Source organism: Elephas maximus, chromosome 13, assembly GCF_024166365.1.
Source record: "Elephas maximus indicus isolate mEleMax1 chromosome 13, mEleMax1 primary haplotype, whole genome shotgun sequence".
Lineage (NCBI taxonomy): Eukaryota > Metazoa > Chordata > Mammalia > Proboscidea > Elephantidae > Elephas > Elephas maximus.
Genome location: NC_064831.1, coordinates 85,140,462 through 85,149,026, shown reverse-complemented (window position 1 = coordinate 85,149,026; position 8,565 = coordinate 85,140,462).

The following is an 8,565-nucleotide window of genomic DNA, read 5'->3' as shown; positions in this document are numbered from 1 at the left end:
GGCATGACCTCCAACCAGGCACCCACGGGCAGCTGATAGCCCACTGCCTTGCCCCTGTACCACCCATGACTATAACCAGATAAATATAAGAACATCTTTATGCCTTGGAGACAACAGTCAATATCACATCACATAAAGAAGCAGGACAAGATGGCTTCAGCAAGCCACCAAAATAAAGAACCAGAAAACCTTCTGGAGGAAGATAAGGCAATGGAATTACCTGATAAAGAATTCAAAAAACTAATATACAGAGCTCTCCAAGAGATCAAGAAAGAGATCAGGGAAAACACAGATGAAACCAAGGAACACACATATAAAGAATTAGAAGAATTCAGGAAAACAAGAAGAAAATGACAGAATAAATAGGCTACTTTTTTATGAACCATACAAAAACAGCAACTAGAAATCCAAAAGGCTAAGAAAAAATTTCATAATTAGACAACTCAATAGAAGGACATAAGAGCAAAATTTCAACAATGAAAGACAGAATTAGTGAAACTGATGACAAATCCCTAGACACCAATTTGTTTGAGGAAAATCAGGAAAAAAAAAGTGAAGAAAGCCTAAAAATTATGTGGGACACTATCAAGAAGAAAAACTTATATGTGATCAAAGTTCCAGAACATGGAGCGGGGAGAGGGATAATGGAAAACACAGAGAGAATTGCTGAAGATTTTCTGGCAGAAAACTTCCCTAATATCATGAAAGATGAGAAGATACCATCCAAGAATCTCAATGAACCCCATACAGGATAGCTCCCAAAAGAAATTCATCAAGACATATCATAATCAAACTTAACAAAACCAAAGGCAAAAAAAGAATCCTGGGAGTGGCTAGGGGAAAATGAAAAGTTACCTACAAAGGAGAATAAAGAAGACTAAATTCTGACTACTCATCAGAAACTATGAGGCAAGAAGGCAATAGGATAACATATATAAACACCTGGAGGAAAAATGCCAGCCAAGAATTATATATTCAGAAAAATTATCACTCAAATACGATGGCAAAATTAGGACATTTCCAGATAAACAAAAAGTAAGGGAATATGATACAAATCATCAACTTTATATGGAAAGGGAAGAGGACCTGGATAAGTAAAGCATTAATAAAAAAGAAGAACAAAGTGGGAGACCTCACACTACCTGATCTTAGAACCTATTATACAGCCATAAAAAAAAAAAAATAGTAGTCACAAAACTCTGGTACTGATACAATATCAGACACATAGACCAGTGGAACAGAATTGAGATTTCAAAACTAAAACCATACCTCTACGAGCAGTTGATATTTGACCATGAGCCAAAGTCTGTTAAACGGCAGAAAAACAATCTTTTTAACAAATGGTGCTGACATAACTGGATGTTTATCTGTTAAAAAAAAAAAAAAAAAGGATTCATACCTCACACCATACACAAAAACTAACTCAAAATGGATCAAAGACCTAAATATAAAACGTAAATATAAATGTCAAACAGTAAAGGTCATGGAAGAAAAAATAGGGACAATGCTAGGGGCCCTAATACATGGCATAAATAGAATACAAACCAAAACTAACAATGCACAAACACCAGAAGAGAAACAATATAACCGGACCCTCCTAAAAATTAAACACTACTGTTTCTGAGAAAGTGACCCATTACTATTAATAGGTAAACAAAGGAGGGGCAGCTTGCCCCTAGGAAAAACACTTAAATGTTTTAAATAGATTAACAGAAGACCTCCAACAGGAGAGGTCTATCCTGTATTATCTTGCTAATCATGTATTCTCTAATGGAAACATGGTCGTCACAAGCAAATTTTTCTATACCGTCTGTTTCCTCTAGACAAACTTTGTGTGCTTCTTATGAATATGCTTTTGTGCAGTGGATCCAGCTATACTAGTTTTCCTTTAGACAAACTTTGTGTGCTTCTTACGAATATGTTTTTGTGCAGTGGATCCAACTATACTAGTTTAGATGATCCCTTTGCGACTAATAGTACAATTTACGTGGGCGATCTCTTGTTTAGATTTCTGGAGAATATTGGGCAATGCACTTTGGGAACGTTCGGATTACCTTTAGATATTCTAGTAATGATGCTAGTAAATATTGGAAAAGTAATGTTAAATTGTTACATATTGTGAAATGAAGGCCAGAAGAAAACCCATTGATCCAACACTCAGGGTGGGGTCGGTCATTCCTAAGAGCTTTAATTCCTACTTGTGGTATAGTTGAATTGGAGAAATCTTAAGAAATTTGTCAATGACTATAAGACAAATAGACGAAGTTGCTAATGGAAACATGACACAATAGCAATCTTTAACCTCATTATCCAAGGTGGCATTAGATAACAGAATATCCTTAGATTTTTTATCAGCCCAAGAAAGTTTAGTCTCTGCTGCAGCAAATCCCTCTTGTTGCATTTGGAGAAATGACACAGAAGTAAAACAAGATATACATATAAGTGGACAGCAAGCTACCTGGTTACACACTATAACACTCTTACCAATACCAGATTTATTTGGTTGGTCACCATCAGGAATAAGTACATGGGCTAGGTCACTATTGCAAGGAATAGTAATATTCTTAGTCTGCATCCTGATAGTATTAGGCATAATAAAATTTATCTTCTATTGTCTTATACACTTAAAAGGCAAAAGAAGACCTCAGGCTAAAATGTAGATGTACATTGAGTCTGCTCATTTCGGCAATGCAATTGATGAGGATGTCACTTTTACTTAAGATCCTTTTACTTAGAACCAGATGGTACCCAGTGGAAAATCAGCACAATGAGTTTAAAGAGCCTGCCATGGCTGCCATCTAAGATCCTAAGTCCAGCTATTGATCATCAATGTGATATTTCCAATCTCTGATCAAAAGGAGGGAATGATTTACGAGATAATATTGGAGCCATTATCCCGTCCTTGAATGTGACCCAGCTGGAGCTCAATTCATAGGGACTACAAGGTCTCACAAGGACACATCAACTGGGCCCTGAGGTATAAACGCAATACCTAGGACAATCTTGGAAGACATCTTTTAGGGAAACTCACAGAAACTAGAAACCTGGGTGGCGTAGTGGTTAAGAGCTACAGCTGCTAACAAAAAGATCAGCAGTTTGAATCCACCAGAGGCTCCTTGGAAACTCTGTGGGGCAGTCCTGCTCTGTCCTGTAGCATCACTATGAGTTGGAATCGACTTGACTGCAAAGGGTTTGCTTTATTCTTTTTTTTTGGTTTTCACATAAACTAATAAACAGTACAAAAGACCCACATACTTTTCACTCTTATCTTTTTCTATTAGCATTTAATGAATAGTAGGATTTGTTGGACCAGTGAAGACCCTCTTATCTGTTGTTACTGAAACTGTACCAATAAGTACTAAGAAAGACAATTCAAAATGTAGGACCAAGGTGACTAACAAGTTTTAGCCAATCTCTGAAAAGGTGAAGCTTCCAATGACTTTACCCATTTGTAATGTCAATATATACTGACGATTCTGTAATGTTTCTTAGATTCAGACAGGCATAGCTCTGGCAGCATGCTCGTCCATTTTCCCACTCTTGCTTATTCTGTAATATTCCTTGGACTCAGACAGACAAGGCTCTTTTTTTTGGTTTACTATTAAAAAAAAAAAATTCATGAAAAGAGTAAAAAGAGAACTTACAGACTAGAAAAAAAAATTTTGGCTACAACATATCAAATAAAGGTCTAATCTCTAAAATCTACAAAATGACACTTCAACAACAAAAAGACAAATAATCCAATTAAAAAATAGGCAAAGGATATGAACAGACACTTTACCAAAGAGCACATTCAGGCAGCCAACAGACACCTAAGGAAATGTTCATAATCATTAGTCGTTTGAGAAATGCAAATCAAAACTACAGTGAAATACCATCTCATTCGAACAATACTGGCACTAATTAAAAAAAAAATAACAGAAAATAATAAATGTTGGAGAGGTTGCTGAGAGGCTGGAACACTTATGCACTCCTGGTCGGAATGTAAAATGGTACAACTGCTATGGAAAACAATATGGTGCCTCTTTAAAAAGCTAGAAATAGAAATACCATACAATCCAGCAATCCCACTCTACTACTAGGAACATATTCTAGGAAAATAAGAGCTGCCGCATGAATAGATACATGCATACCCTTGTTCATTGCAGCACTATTCACAATAGGAAAAGATGGAAACAATCTAAGGGCCTATCAACATATGAATGGATAAACAAATTATGGTACATATGCACAATGGAATACTATGCACTGGTAAAGAACAATGATGAATCTGTGAAACATCTCACAACACGGATAAATCTGGAGGCCATTATACGGATTGAAATAAGTCAATCACAAAAGGACAAATATTGTATGAGATCACTATTGTAAGAACTCAAGAGAAGATTTACACACAAAAAAATCATTCTTTGATGGTTATGAGGGTAGGAAGGAAGGGGAAGGAGAAATCACTAACTAGATAATAAACAAGTGTCAATTTTGGTGAAGGGAAAGGCAGAACACAACATAAAGGAAGTCAGCACAATTTGACCAAGTGAAATTCATAGAAGTTAGTTTCCTAGACACATCCAAACACCTTGAGAAACCAAGTTGTTGGGGCTGAGAACTAGGGACCATAGTCTCAGGGGACATATAGGTCAACTGGCATAACATAGTTCATGAAAAAAATGTTTTACATCTACTTGAGTGAGTAGCGTATGGGGTCTTAAAAGCTTACAAGCGGCCATCTAAGATATATCTACTGTTCCCATCCCATCCAGAGCAAAAGACACAAGGAAACTATTAGCCACAGAGCCTCCACCCACCTGAGCCCAGAAGAACTAAATGGTGCCCAACTACTACCACCGACCACTCTGACAGAGATCACAACAGAGAATCCTGGACAGGGCAGTAGAAAAATGTAAAACAAAATGCAAATTCACAAAAAATGACCAGACTTACTGGTCTGACAGAGACTAGAGGAACCCCCAAGACTATGGTCCCCAGCCTTTCTGCTAACTCAGAATTGAAACCACTCCTGAAGCCCACTTTTCAGCCAAAGATTAGATAGGCCTATAAACCAAGCAATAACACAGGTGAGGAATGTGCTTCTTAGTTCAATCAAATATGAGACCCAATGGGCAACTCCTGCCCAAAAGCAAGACAAGAAAACAGGAAGGAACAGGAACCGGAAGAATGGACACAGGGGACCTGGGGTGGAACAGGTGAAAATGCTGTCACATTGTGGGGACTGCAACCAATGTCACAAAACAATGTGTATAAATTTTTGAACGAGAAACTAACGTTAGCTGTAAACGTTTACTTAAAGCACAATAAAGTTAAAAAAAAAAAAAAAGCAAGTGCTAAAAACTTTGGAGAGAGGAGGTATATCTGATTCTCTCTTCTCCTTGTTAAATCAGAGATCAGAGGCCTCCTCCACACTGTTTTACAACCGATCTTCTTTAGGGTTTTCATCAAGAAAGGGTGTTGGGGTTTTCACAAGTGTTTCTTCATCCATAGATATGATCATTTGGTTCTCTTCCTTTGTTCTATTACTGTGATTTATCACATTGATTTGTTTTTTAATGTTGAACCATCCCTTCATTGCTGGAATAAATGCCACTTGATCGTGGTGTATGACTTTTAATATGTTGCTGGATTCTGTTCGCTGGTATTTTGTTGAGGATTTTTGTGTCTATATTCATAAGAGATAATGGCCTGCAGTTTTCTTTTCTTGTGGTGTATCTGCCTGGTTTGGGTATCAGGATTATGTTTGCTTCCTAGAATAAATCAGGGAGTGTTCCTTCCTTATCTACCTTTTGGAAGTTTAAACAGTATTGGTGTCAATTCTTCTCTAAATGTTTGGTAGAATTCCCAGGTGAAGCCACCCGGCTTAGGACACTTTTTTGTTGGGAGGTTTTCGATCACTGATTTGATCTTTGATCCCTTCACTCGTTATGGGTTGAGACTTTCTATTTCCTATTGAGTCAGTCTGGGTTGATTGCAGGCTTCTAAGGATTTGTTCATTTCATCTAGTTTATCCAGTTTCCATATAGTTGTTTGTAATATTCTGTTGTAATTCTCTTTACTTCTATTGGGTCAGCTGTAATGTCCTCTCTTTAATTTTTTATTTTGGTTATTTGGGTCTTTTCTTTTTCAGTCTAGCTAAAGGTTTGTCAGTTTTATTGATGTTTTCAAAGAACCAGCTTCTGGTTTTATTGATTCTCTTTATTGTTTTTTTTTCCCTGTTTATTTATTTCTGTTTTGATCTTTGTTATTTCCTTCCTTCTGGTAGAATTAGGCTTACTTTGCTCTTCTCTTTCTAGGTCCTGGAGTTGTCAAGTTAGTTTGTTAATGTGAGATCTTTCTTCTTTTTTTTACATAGGCACTTATTGCTGTACGTTTCCTTCTGAATACTGCCTTCACTGCGTCCTACTCAGCGAGTAGGAGAAAGGAAGTTTTGATACATGTTACAGTATGGATGGAGCTGGAAGACATTACACTGAGCAAAATATGCCAATCACAAAAGGACAAATATTGTATGACATCACTTATATAAGAAGATAAGAAAAGGCAAATGTATAGAGACCAAAGTTTATTGGTGGTTATCAGGGATGGGAGGGGGAATAGGCAGTTACTGGTGATGGAAATACTGCATTGATTAAGGGCAGGGGTGTACAGCTGATTGTTGTGATTGTTGTCAATAAGTTGCACACCTGTAAAAAGTTGACTTGACAAAAGTTGTGTGATAGATATATTTATAATGACCAAAAAAAAAAAATAGAGTGTCTGCTGAGCCTGCTTATGTACAACCAAATACCACGTGGGATTAGGTTTACCAGTTTGTAGGTTTAGGGTCATGCTTTCATAGGACATTTCAGTTAATTGGCCTAATGATGTATTTATCGATTTCGTTCCACCTCCTAGTTCGGTGCATAGCGCCTGAGGCCTTAAAAGCTTGCAAGCGGCCATCCAAGACGCAACAATTGGTGTCTATTCATCTTGAGCAATAGAAGAAGAAGGAGAGTCAGGAACAGAAGGATCATATGGAATGTGTGGCTAATTGCCTCCATGAACAACTGCCTCCTTTGCCATGAGACCAGAGGAACTGGATGGTACCCAATTACCATTACTGAACAGTTCTATCAAAGATTCCATGGAAGAATCCTGATTAAAAGAGGGACAATGCAGAACAGAATTTCAAATTCTCATGGACTTGAACTTTCTGGAGCAATAGCGGGTGGATAAAACCCTGAAACTATTGCTCTGAGATAATCTTTAAACCTTAAACTGAAAATATCCCCTGAAGTCATATTAAAACCAAATAATAGTTTAGCTTCACTAGTAAAAAACATCTGCCTTGAGCATTGTGCTCTTTTAAAAACTATCTACTTGGGATCAACCTGATCAATTTGACAACAGCAACTTGAAAGATAGGAAGCTTAGAGGGCAGTGAATTTATGCCAATGGGTGAGGAAAACAACTCAGAAAAGGAGGGTGGGAATGATTGCACAACTTGAAGAATGTAATCAATGTCACTAAATTATACGTGTAGAAACTGTTGAATTGGTGTATGTTTTGTTGTGTATATTCTCAACAACAACAAAATTAATAAAATTTAGGGAAAAAAAGAGACGACACAAGGATTGCTTTCATGTATTAAAAGGAAAAAAAAAAATACTGCGGTCAAGTCTATTCCAACTAATGGCCACCCAGTGTGTCACAGAGTAGAACTGTCCTATAGAGTTTTTTCTTGGTTGTAGTATTTATGGAAGCAGGTTGCCAGGCCTTTCTTTTGTGGCACTATTGGGTGGGTTTCTACAGCCAGCCATTAGTTTAGAAACAGAGCGCAAACCATTTTCACTACCCAGAGATTCATGCGTATCAAAGAACTATTATTCTTCAAGTCTCAGTTCAAGTCATACCTCCATTAAAATTATCCCATAAGAAAATATTTGGAGAATGTGTATCTGATGAAGGTCGTGTGTCCAGATACATAAACTAAGCAATAAGAAAATAAATGACCAGATGTTTTAAAATTTTAAAAATGAGGAAAATATATGAAAAGGCACTTCACCAAAGAACATATATGGGGCAAATAAGCCCATGAAAATATGCCCAACATTATTTGTTATTAGGTAAATGCAAATGAAAAGCACAATAAAACATAACTGCGCACTTAACTAAGAGACTAACAGTACGAAATGTTGCGAAAGACCCGGAGCAGCTGAAGCTTTCATACGTTGATGGTGGGAATGCAAAATGGTATGGCCACTTTGTAAAACAGTTTGGCAGGTTTGCAAAGAATTAGACATACACTTACCATATGATTTAGCAATCCCAGCCCTAAGAGAAGAAATCCCAGTCCTGGAGAGAAATAACATATGACCACACACAAAGATATGTGTGAACTGAATATGTATAGCACATTTACTCACAATATAACCCAAAACTAGAAGGCACCCAAATGTCCACCAGTTGATAATTGGATACATAAGTTGTTGTATATTCATGTAACAGCATACTACTCATTAATAAAATGATACTGATACTCCCACAATATGGGTACCTCAAAAGAATTATGCT